The sequence below is a fragment of the Plutella xylostella genome, chromosome 21, assembly GCF_932276165.1.
Source record: "Plutella xylostella chromosome 21, ilPluXylo3.1, whole genome shotgun sequence".
Lineage (NCBI taxonomy): Eukaryota > Metazoa > Arthropoda > Insecta > Lepidoptera > Plutellidae > Plutella > Plutella xylostella.
The window spans coordinates 8,674,939-8,688,280 of NC_064001.1; the positions used below are offsets into that span (position 1 = coordinate 8,674,939).

General features: G+C 36.1%; 1 protein-coding gene and 1 long non-coding RNA gene across 2 annotated transcripts in view; one reads left to right on the forward strand and one right to left on the reverse strand.

Moving 5' to 3' along the window:
- The window catches only part of LOC105385429 (A disintegrin and metalloproteinase with thrombospondin motifs 7), a 92,378-nt gene that overhangs the window by 65,531 nt on the left and 13,505 nt on the right, over positions 1-13,342 (reverse strand). The window lies entirely within an intron of this gene.
- On the forward strand, positions 7,702-9,095 carry LOC125490170. Its single transcript, XR_007267520.1, has 2 exons — positions 7,702-8,197; positions 8,834-9,095. It is a non-coding gene; the product is annotated as an uncharacterized LOC125490170 (long non-coding RNA).

A 13,342-nucleotide genomic window follows, 5' to 3' on the forward strand; every position in this document is an offset into this window, starting at 1 on the left:
CTGCTGAATCATGCTCAGAAGGGCTAGTACGGGGCGCATTTAAGTCGTGACAAAAGTTCTACGTCGTCGCGCTCGCTCTTGAGGCTGCGCGATGTGAGTGAGCGCGATGCATAACTTATGTCACGTCTTAAACTAGCCAAGATTGACGCTTTTTCATGCTGCTTCAGGAATTTTTTTTTGTAAACTCGACACAACGCTGGCTTAAATAAATGAGTGAAATCGGGAAAGGCAAAACCCGGAATAGAGTGAATTTGAGACGATGGTCAGAAGAAAAGAAGCATGTAAGAGATTCTTGGCATATTCTTTGAAATCAATCAAATATGATATTACTAAAAAGCCTGTAACGCGACAAGAAGCGGCGGGAATACTTTCAAATTTGGAGAAACTGGAAACGGCTGTAATGGTAGTTATAATATGTGGATAATGTGGAAATTTGTCATATGTACTAAGTACATCAGTGATATTTTTGGACCATACAGTCACTTGAGTCTACCAAGAATTCGCAGTTTCAAGCTTAATATTTCGCAAACCAACTGAATAAAAAAATGGTTTGAGAAGACCTTTGATATTTTTGAAAGACCTTTACAATACCTTACACCAACGAAAAAAATCATCCCCATTTTACATGTATGGAAGGTAACTTTTTTTTTTCATTAATTTATTTTACCAGTTTGTCGATGCCGTACATTTGTACAAGGTCAAATCAAAAGAAGTCATCCTATATTGATTGGCTCAAATTTTTTTCTAAATGAAAAACTTCGATTCTGTTTTTTTATTAACTATGTTTATTTGAACATTTAAAATTTTATTGGTAAAGTCTAGAAGATGATATTGGCCAAATGGGCGCCGTCACAATTGATTGCCCTATGGGCTCCTTTTATGGCATTTCTCATCAATTCAGCGAGACCTTCGGGCGAGAGATTCTCGCACTCGTGTCGAATGTTGTCCTTAAGGGCTTCCAGAGACACGGGCTTATTCACATTAACACGGGTCTTGAAAAAACACCCACAAAAACTGTCTGAAACGTTAAATCGGGCGATATTGCGGGGAAAAATGACATATAAAACGAAAAAAAGGCGACCCGAAAACTGAATATACAAAATTATTTGGCGTTCTTGGGAAGTGTGGCTTCCATGGCTTGTCAACTTGTATTCTGCATTTGTCTAGTCCACCAATATCAAAACAAATTTGAAATTGGCGGCCATTTGTACAAATGAGAGCAATTTCCAATAGGGTGATTACTTTTGGCCCACCTTGTATATCTTTGCGAAATGTCAGCTTTGATATTTTTACCCGTTTCTGAGAAAAAGACAGCCGGACAACAAAGTGATCCTATAAGGGTTTCTTTTTCCTTTTGAGGTACGGAACCTTAAATAAGATTTGATGAAACATTTGAAGTTGGTGACAGATAGACATAGAAATATCCACATCATTAAGTTCACAATCATACTAATAACGGGATTAAACTAACAAATTGAATTTCGGAAGTCAGTAGGGGCGGCAAAAATTGAATGGCCTACGGGCGGCAAATTTGTAAATCCGCCACTGGACATTCTTCTTTAAATGGAGACGCTTTCTTCTGTAGATTTGCGCCAAATCGGGCTTTGATTGACAGCTGCGTTCAAGAACGTCAATTTGCCATAAAAGACGCGTTTCCATATAAAATCGTATTATTTAAAACGTGGCACCGATTCTCTACAGTTGTTTATTGTTTACATAACCGTGCGTAGTAAATTAAGGTTCGATAAAAGGAAAGTAGACAGGAACGTAACGGTAAGGTCGCCTGCCCTTTAGGACACATTAGGAATAATCAACATGATTAGAAAATTTGTACTTACATTAATATCACAGTTTGTATTATTGTCCTGTATTGTATATGTATAGTCTATCCAGAAAGTCGCTTAGGCAAGCGTAAGCTTCAGATATTATGTACACTGTACAGCATGTTTTTTGTGTACCTACTACTACTCATGTCCTTACCCTATTTCCTCCATCAAAAGTCAACGTCCGACCACAGCCTATTCTGACGGATGTCAGTCAAAAGTCCGGGAATCCCTCCCTACAAGATTACATCACGGGAAGCTATACCTGCTTGGGAGTGAGACACCTAAAACCCCCACGTGCCACGGCGGTGATAAGGCTGGCGCCACCCGAGGCACGTCGATTATTCTGTTTGTTTTTTTATTTGTCTATGGTCCCTTTCTGGCGCCGTATCATTAAATTTAATGCCTGTTAACATTTATGAACTCCCTGTAAACGTTTTATGAGCGGGAACCAAAGAGGCTGCCCCATTATCTTGAGTAATTGTTAACGAGCGAAGGCAACAGGCTTTGAGACTTACATATAGTTTTTTTTTCTCATTCTTGTCTGTGATTCTCTGTAAAAAGGTATTTAGCATTTCATTGGCTGAATTTAAACGTTGTTCTACGATTTAAACGTGTGTGGTGGTATCGGTCCTGAGTCCTGACTTAAGCATGCCGATTGCATGATAGCTTTCGTAAGTACCTACCTATGATTAAAAACAAAATGAAACGGTAAGTTAAAGTTTCAATAAGGTAAAATAAATATCACAAGATCATGTCAAGATGTTGAAAATATATGTCAAAATTAAATACGCCTACGCTAATTAGGCTATGTGCATAATTATAATAATTCTGTACATGTACGTAATAATAATAACTCCGTATGTCAACACTGTAAAAGTTGATCAAGAACTTGACAAATTATAGTGCTCGGTTCTTTTGCTACAGAGGGTCACTTTAGCTAACGAAAAATTGAGTTTCGCAGCGCTCTATCTCGAACCACGACTCTATGTGGTTGTATTAAACGTGTCGATTGCATGACAGCTCTCGTTCGTTTGTTTTTGTAAAGCTAAAATGACCCTTCAGTGGCTGGTTTGCCAAAATTTCATATCGACTACTAGGTAGGCATTTTACGGTATCTACTTATTGAAAGTGTGACCGAGTGCCGAATACACTTGAGCAAATACAAACTGTATCTGCCGATATTATTGACACACTTGTGCAAATTATAATTACATGTGAATGAAAATTAAAACTATTAAAGATCGAATGTAAGGAAGAAGTCAAAGATCTATGAGTGGGTTGGTGGATATACCTAGATCTGGAGTGTTTCTTTGTGAGTGATCCTTTCGGGCTCAAATCTATTTTTTACCATCCTGTATATTTATGGACAATCATCAACATCTTTAATCTTTACGGCCTATGCAGATTGGCCGATAAAACACAAACTTTTATCTAATATTCTGACATGATAAGTGTAAAATTAAGATTAATCCTCCAACCGATCTTATAACACCTCAAACTATCGCTACAAATGGATGGCGATACCTTTCTCTCTCTAGTCGTAGAGAAGAAAAGAGACACATGTAGCTGTAAAGTCTTACTTTTTCACTGTGTTAATAAGATGATGTATGACCTAGACTTCACTACGGTCTTATTCAAACATAAGATAATGAAGATTTAGAGCATTAAGGCTATCCAACTATCCATATAACAAACTCCTAGTCTAGTACATGGCATTGAATAATTAGGTATTATGTAGATACTAGTTTAATGAATCGATTTTGAAGCATAAGTCGTAGATTCAAATTCTGAAATAAATTTTACGATAAAATTAAAAGTATTCTTGGATCTAGACAGCTGCCAACATCTTGATAAAACTATATTTTTGATGTTAACCCATATAGTTAATCTTTGCTACGATATCTTTATGAGATATGCACTGATTTATTGCGGTTATGTAAACATGAAAATAATCAATATTCTGTGTTGATATTATGAAATGCATCCGGATATAAAGATTATCATTTACATGGGAACGCAGAGTAAATTCATCCTACACCTATCCTATCATCCTTCACAGAAATGCCAATAAGGTTAAAAGGTTTGACGCGCGATTTTCAACTGTTATTTAACAGGGCGCCTACACACATAGGTGTGCAACTCTACACACTGCACAGTGCGTCGGAGGCCGCTCACCCGGCCTACCGGTCCACACAATGCGCCGCACACAATGCCCCCGCGGCCCGCACCCGACAGTAAACGCCACTAACTACTACATAATGACGGGGAATAGCTCGGCCTCATTGTGAAAGAGGAACCTAGCAACGCAATATTCAAAAAAGTTCCACCAAAGAGTATGTAATCGCTAGCCCATAAAAGCGGACTTTCAAATCGAGATGATGAGACTGGCCAGCAATAAAAGAAAAAGAAGATGATTACTACAATACGATCAATCTTCCGAGAACTACAGATATCTTAAGCGTTCTCTTTTTGGATCTATTTGCAGTGCGTGTTCCTTCTTCTGAGACCATAAATCCAGTTTCCTTCGCAACATCGTAAGTATTTCTGGTACTTGTTAAAGAGCTATTTTCATAACAGAGAAATACGTTTGTTTTTACACGGTTCGTACGTTCGTAGTATGAATAATTGCAGTTGGCGCCACCTATATTAAGAGTACAATGTAAATATCTGACCACTTTTTATGTCACAGCAATTTGTCTTTGCGATGATAGGCGCGAATTGTTCTGTGAAAATAATTACACGCAGTCCAGAGCGAGTTGGAGGCGCAATTTTATCTTCGTAGTCGTCTTAGTTTAGCCAATGCATGCTATAAATCCGCAAGTGTGTTGGACTGTCCTTTTATGGTCGCTATGGTGACATGGGCTAGATACCTACTCTTCACTCTGGCTAAAAAAGGTGGAGACGATAGCTCGCTGTCAGAAGCTATAGCGTTCAATAACTATGGATAGAAGATGAACAACTAAACGAATGGTCATCGTACAAAAACCATCCACCTCCATAAGGAAATCCATATTATGATACACACTATAGTAGGTCTACCTAGTAAGGTAGCTGGATATGCCTGGTCACGAACCAAGGACCTAATTCGGAGGCTCAGCTCCTCAACTGGGCTTGCTCATTATGAATATCTCCCGACTAACTTTGTCAAATACTTCGTTTCATTATTATGTGGTTTCATTTACCTTTACTCATGGTTATTCAAGTGTTCCCTTGCGTTGCGACCCTTCGGTCAATGAATGCAAGGCAAGAATGCGTGGGCGCCTATATTCTGTATTCTAACCATTACCTATACCATAGTTTTCTTCGTTCTTTCTTACTTTCTAGTATAAAGCTGAAGCGATCTTCTATGGTCGAAGCAAGCTTATTTTCTTAGGTTTCTAGCCTTAGGTTTTCCATAGAAATTCAGGGATACACCTACAATCTGACCCTCCGCTCGCAAAAACAAGGATTTGTACAAGTTAATCTTTTTCAGTACTCAACCCATTGTGTAACACCATTCGCCACCTTTCCTTCACCTTCATTCTATATTTAGTGGGTGCTGAAAGTATCACGTACAGTTTCCGGCTCCGCCTAGGGAATCCCTGGTATGTCGCGAACGCAGACGCGTCCGTCTATATTTAGCCGGTATTGTCTCTGGTTTGCGCGGCAACTTTGACAGCTGTCATTAGTAATGGCGGGAGACTAATCGCTCTGTCTCTCTGAGCTATTGAAGTGATTTGGATGAAATGGATCGGCACGTCACTATTTTGAAGGTTGGGCGCACGCGGTTAACTTGCCATTTGTTACGAGATTGGATAATAATAGAAAAAATAGCTATATAAGTATACATATTATCTGCTGTAACTTTCAGATAAGTACGTTTATTTTCTGGCAGTATCATTTTCAATGGTGATGTAACTGAAAAAGCGTAAACGTAATTTAATATGTAGGTATAAAATAAATTTTACATAATGTGAATACAGGTGTTTTGTTAAAACTGAATTTGAGTGAAGTCTTTCTATGTCACGATCAAGCTCAATGTCACTGAATTGAGATTATCTTTTTCACTGTATGAAACTGTTGATACTTAATACATAATTATTTCAAAATAAAGTATTGTACTGTACACATTACATAAATAATTAAGTAAATAAATACGTAAGTAATGTTTTCATAAGCGAAAGTGCACAAACGAAATGACACGTGTACTCTAATGAATCACTATGTTTCCAATAACGTAACACCGACGACTATAGGACGTATACTATAACACTAACATAACATTTTATAAATAAAACATGTGAAACTCACTTGTCTCGGACTTAGCATTAGCAGAGTTTAATGACCCGCGAAATATGATGAATTGGTGTATAAAAAACTTGTTTGTTCAGTAATATTGATGGACAGATGAATGAAACTCGATGCCAAAGGTATTCTGTGACACCCAAATAAGTGAGAGGCTCTTCTTAGATTTGAGGCTTCGCAGAAATACGGCTTGTTCTCTAACAGTGAATTGAGTGCAGCTTCAAGCTATCCTTGCAAGAGTAGAACCTCAATTTATAAACATTTGTTAGAAATTAACAGTGGATTGTTAAAAAACAAAATATTCGCATTTTATGAGATATTTAATCCATATACGACGAGATGTAAAAAATTTGGTGCTTTACATTGTTTTGGTTAGTAAGTATGTATAACCACTAACCACGTCACAACAGAATTTTACTAAGCAAGGTAAGTGAACCAAAATCATAAGATTCTTACCAGTTTCCGTGAATCTTTTTCGTTATTTTACATTGCGTAAGTAATTGTGTAATATCTTGTTTTCAATTCGTACTTTTATTGAGGAAAATCGTTTTCCCCCTGCGTTTACCCAAAATAGCGTAATTTAAGCAGTTCCAAATTTAAATCTGTCGAAGTTTGATACTAACAAAAGTATATTTTAAACAAAATAATGAGAACGACCAACTTACAATATTGAGTTGTTGAAATAAACAGACCATTTCGATAATTTTATGTTGGAGTTTCGAAGCATGACCCATAAAGTTTGGGTTTTACTACTAGATTTCATTATTCCGGCATAAATTCTAGAAGACTTCGTTAATAAAAAATAACTACTTTTTTGTTCTTTAAAATAGTAACAGTAACTGAAAATAAGTTTACCTAAGTAACATATTTTATATGATAAATATTTCAAGCAAGAACCAAAGTCGATAATTATGATCTCTATTTTTTCCCAATATACTTATCTTTATTGCTTGTACATTAGAGTTAAGCAGACAAATGGCACGCGTCCACCGTCCAGTCACTTATCTCTGCTTATTATAATGCCAGATTCATCTATATTCTAATGAGCCAGACACTTGGTGATTTGACTGCGTTTATCAGTGGAATGACCACTGAGATTAACTTTATGTATTTACTGAGGTGACATGATCCGGCTCCCTATCGCGAACTTGTTATGGCAACGATTTTTGGATTCAAATTGTATTGAATTTGACTTCAAGATATGTCCCAGGATCAGAATCCATACTTTCTTATAATTATGTTGCGTAGGCAGCAAAATAGACACTAACTGGCTAAATGGTATGTAGGAGGTACATACTATATAATTTATAATTTTAGAATCTTATTGTATATATGCTTAAGTTTGCTGCATGTTCATATCTTACTTATGTACAAATGTCTCAGTAGTTAAAACTAATTCGATATAACTAACTCTTTCTTAAAGGGGCCTTGAATTGAAACTCTTTTATAAATCACCACATTAGAAGCTGTCGCACAAAATTAATCACCTCAAACCTGCTAACGGCTAATTAAGACAAGTGGGCCTCAAAACTCTTACAAGTCGTGGGCAGCCGAGCCAGAATAGACACGAGACTATATTAATTAAAGGTGTTAATACCCAAGTAGCAAAAATATGTGCAATAAAGGTAACGGCCACGTTCCTGTTTTGCTAATATGTGCTGTAAAAGTCCCGTAATTAGTCGAATAATGGTCACGGCAGCGCTGTCTCGACGCGAAAAGGGCACAAATTATACAGCAATTCAGTGCTATGAAAGTCGAGTGATTGTAACCAAGAAGCTTATATAGTAGGTTAAAAGTCGAGTAAAAGTAAACTGTACCCAATTTAGGGTTGTCATAGCAATTTTGTTGCAGCTTCTACACTAAGGGTGCAGTAACAGCGATGTGGTGCTCATTAATCGACTAATAAGTAGAATAATAGCTGTCGAGTTGCTACAACTCTTCATTTTTGTGGGATAAATGCAACAAAATTACTTTTTCCCCACTATTTAGCTGAATTTTAGTCACACTGTTGCAGAAAAATATATGGAAGAAAATCTGTGGATTATTGTGACTGATCTATCGTAATGACTGATTACAAAAGCATAAAGGTAAGTAAGTCTCCATTAATAACTAAATGAGTTATTACTAGTGCAATTTCTATTGTTGCATTTTACACATTCGTATACGAAAAATCTTAGGCGCATTTAACCTTATCGATAAAGTAATAGGAATTCTTTAACATATGTTTAAGGGCTACGTTAAATCTTTCTTAAAAAATAGTAAATATGGTCAAAATTAATTAAATAAATTATAAAAATAAAATAATAGCCATGTTTGTTCGTATATCGCTATTACAGCACTATTAATCGATTTTTGATGCAATAATAGTTACAATGTTGCACTAATAGCAAAACCAGCGGCCATCATGAAATAAATTTAGGGTTCCTCAATGCAAAATCCTTAGCTTGACTAACCCGAGTTGGGGTGAATGTCATTTGATGTATTTTATTAAATGTAATTAATTAACGATTGGTTCATATTTGCTTCATTTCATACTTAATGATAAATTAGCAACTATATAATTATAAAAAAAAACTTCATTTTCTTCACACGATGAAAAATTTATTACATTGATTTTCAGAATAGAATATAGCAAACATTTAAAAGTGATTGATTGATTGCAAAGCAAGCAAGTATACAACTTGAATAAAGCAGAAAAGATACTAATCACGCTTTTTTTCCAGAATGGTTTTCAAGATTGTGCAGACAATTGAGAAGGGAGGATATGTTTTATGGACCGAGACACCAGGCCCACGATTTCTTCAGTTGTTTTCTGTGGAACAACGGAACCACTTGACGTTTCGGCCATCGCACTTGACGAATTTTGAGACAAATACTTTGTTTGAACCTTAGTTTGAATTTTTCCGTATCTTTGTTTTAATTTTCTTTTTTAATTTCCATGACTTGTAATCCATTTTATCACGTAATAAAAAAATGAATGTGCAATAGAATTATTTATTTGCTTGTCACATTAAAATACTATAAACTGTATAAACGTAACCAAAATGCTGTTACTGAATTATTTATCGAATTAATGTGCCATAAGAGCATTTCAAATAGTATGTGAGCTATTACAGTTATTTGAAAGCTTTTATTCGAAATGTCGATTAATGAAGCTATAAGAGTTACAATGATGCAGTATAGTAAAATAAAATCTTTTATTCAGCAAATTAGATCCAAATAATACAATGATGAGTAATAGTTCTATAATAGCAACCTGAACAATCAATAAGCGAATTAATAACTCTTAAAGCTCTCTTTCAGCACTAATGTGTGCGTTAAATAAAATAAAGCAGCTTTTATAGAAATGTCGAATAAACGGGCTATATAGGTCGAATATAGGTCGAGTAGATGTGTATTCGACATTGTTACAGCGCAAATTAGATAAAAATGCTTATTAATAGCTGTACCACTTTTATGGCACAATCTAGTAAAATTTCAGCCATTAATCAATACTTATTCGATTTTAAGTGCTATAAATGGGCCCTTATTCGACCATTTTGCTTGTTGGGTAGTGATGTCGGGTGCAATAACATTTGCATACGGATCCAAGCGGGAAGCGACCGACCAGTCCGACGACCGGTCGACCGACGGTGTGCGTAAGGACGACCGCTAGTGATGGGGACTTGGGGACTGTTATCTGATCAAGATTCTTTGACACCTAGACCTATGAGATAAAGAAATGCTTTTGTTGCCGACCATACCTAGACACCTTTTGCAAAGCGAGAAATTTGTACGAATTTGATAGATTAGATCGAGCAGAATCAGCCTGGGACTGCAATTGGTAAAGTTCTGACTACCACCTGATGCAGTTGCAACTGCTTGACCGGCCGTGTCTGTTGTACTTATATATAATACCTACGTAGGTACCTATATGAAGATGACATAATAGTAGTCTATCATGTATTGCATGTGGGAGCCCTTACAATTTCTCACAGAGTCCAGACCAATTAAGTCCAATCATGGTGTATTTTTGCGGGTTGTGTACAAATAGTAACAAACAATAAATAGTTAAAATAGTTCTTACCTATATTTTTCTTCGAGTATTGAGTAATTCGTCTATTTGAGCTAATGGGGATGGAAAGCACATCTCTACGTCCAATTCTCAGTAGGTAGAGTCGCGTCAGGTGGCAGTAAGGCCCGGGTCTCCTATTTACGCCGCAGGTCGAGTCCAGCGTCACGCCGTAGGCCGCGTCACGATACTCACTACATCTACGCGCCAACGTCGGCGTGTGAGGGCGACCGCATCAGTACATTTCTATAGTGAGCATCGTGATGCGGCCTACGGCGTGACTCTGGACGCGACCTACGGCGTAAATAGGAGACCAAGGCCTAATGAAATGTCTGTGACAGCCTACGCCTGTTGCGCGAGCTCTACATTGCGAATTTGATAGATATCCTCGATACTAGCACGCTAATTTGGTACAGATTGGTTTACTTGTAAACGAAGGTGGGTGGTTAAGGAAAATGGCCTGTAGTAAATAGTAATACTAGGAATAACAATAAAAATATTTACATTTTAGAAATATTTTGTGTTACTTTACTTTAATATGAAAATAATTTACAGAAGCCTAATAATAATTAAACTAAAGGGAATAGAAATAAGAACAGATTGAACATTCACATTATGATTATGTACCTATATCTACTAATTACTTTTGTAGTCATTGTTGAACCTACATCTAAGATAGAGACTGAAATACAGAAACTAGGTCGGTTAAAAACAGGATTAATTTTTCACAACAACAATCGCAGTTAAATCTTCCCGCTCTACCCACAGCCCACAGCTAATGTCCTACATATTGTGAGGCTCAACCAGCTTATACCAACAACAAATCTCTATACTTCAGACAAGAAACGTCACAACCTACGATTTATAGCGAGCTCCGCAAATGCACAAAGGCTCATAGCTCTGAATCCTACGCGGGTAATAAAAAACTCGAGAGAGGTGGTGTGGGCCGAACAACACAACATTAATATGTCTTCACTATTGTCATTGTCCGGTGAAACTTGTTAAATGAGCCGAAACGATAGTCTTGTATGTTGTTCACCTACTCGTGAGTTTATTTTGATGACAAAATGCGAGAACGAGAATATTTAATACGGTACGGTAATTGGGATTTAGCAATACACTGTACATGTACAATGTACAAGACTAGCTGACTGCTGCCGGCATAATTTCTTTTTAAAAGTACCTACTTTATGTGATCTAAGTTGAAGATTTAAGCTTAAGCTACTTTTCCAACCGTGCCTGACTTATCATCCCACCCTGTCTATGTATTTTTTTTTAATACCTACCTAAGTAGCATATGCTGAGCTGGTGCCGTTTTGACACTCTGGACAGCAACCTTTATTTGTTTTGTTTGTTCTATATTAAGTATTCTCTTTATTTTGTTGTTGTTTCTTTTTCTTTTTTTGGCTTATTATTCTGTCTCAGTGTGTCAAATAAATGTATCTTTCTTTCTTTCTTTCTTTCTTTCTAAGTGCTACAATACCTCTGATAATAACTACATAATAATAAGATTATACATAATAGTAAATTTATTACATCTAACCGTTATTCCGTCTGCAAAGCTTTAATTTCGGATCGGATGGTTTTATTATCAATGGTTTATGGTTTTCCTACATTAGCACAATCATTTGCGAAATAGTATATTTTACGAGTTTCTCGGGTGTTTGTTAAAAAGCTACCGTTTAAAATTTGTAGGTCAAAGTATGTGTAAGAATATTATTATTGGTTTGAAGTACTTATGCATATTAGCCTTGTCAAATATTTTGATTTCTGAAAGTAAGTAAATCATCATCATGAAAAAAGTTTGGATTTAAATCGCCGACATTTTGATGTGATTAGTTCATAAGGCTTCCGTCATTAATTTGACTCAGACCTTTTAGTTTTTATGATACCATTACCATCCCTATTGGGTAATATCTGATGTCATCGATCAATCTAAATTTTATATCTTTAAAAGCTAAACACGAAGATATGAATTGAAATTTAATTATTGACTTTGTTGGCTTGAATATTGATTCGATGGTATTAGGGGGAGGTATGAAGATGAAGTTATCGATTTTCAGAAACAGAAACTTTAAATATACATAAAATCTTTATAATGCTAGGTTTATACGTATTTAATCAATATAAAGTAAGTATTAATATAAATATGTAATATTTTTGTATTCATCTAGTTATGCTTCAGCCAAAAAGTAAGAATCTTCGAAAAATGGCATCAGTTTTGAAAATGTTCTCTCTAAAATATCTTATACCTAATATTGACGCAATGTGGCAGATAAATAATAATATGGTTCATAACAACTTTACGATTGGAAAGAGTGGCGATAATGAGCGCTATGTACTGCTATGACTATGAAATCCTTTTGTAAACGGAGGTACTATAAAATCTCCCTCCTAAATTTCCTCTATTTTTCTTCACATAGGGATAGACAGCGGCGGCGGGAAGCGTTTTTGTTTTATACTATGTTTATACTAGTGACGAATAAAACGAATGACATGAAGCAAGGTATTCAATGCACAAATAATTAAAAAGTTAGCGAAAATGATAAAGTTTATAGGCTGTAAACCGCACGTGAGCTATAAAACACCAGCATTGAGTATACAACTGTACAAGAGGGTTACTCTACCTCACGGATTCACAGACCGCGGCCCGCGGGCCGCATGCGGCCCGCCGGTCGAATACTAGTGGCCCGCCGACGGCAAAAATAATAGTTACCCTCGTATATTCGAAAAATATTATTTCTAAAAACAATGTTCAAAAAGTAGTTAATCACAGGCAATTCAAACAATTTCTTGATGACATTGAAAGCGAATATAGAGATTTATTGTATTAAGGATACAGAAATAAGATGGCTAGGTCGTGGATTGACACTGGAACGATTTCTTAATTTAATAAGAAGAAGAAATTCGATTTTTTCTGGCAGAAAAGCAAAGGGATGTCCAGGAACTTAAAAATCCTGATCAATGCAGTTAGAAATTATCGACATTCAAAACGACCAAGATTTACGCAGCTAATCCAACGAAAGAAAATTACTGAACTTTTACCACTGCATTGATAAAAATACGTACAAAGAGTTGCCTATAAACTCTGCTCTAAAAATATGCCAGCTTTTTGGTTGTACCTATACCTATGTATATGTGAACAAAACTTTTCAATACTAAATCGACAAAAAAATCGAAA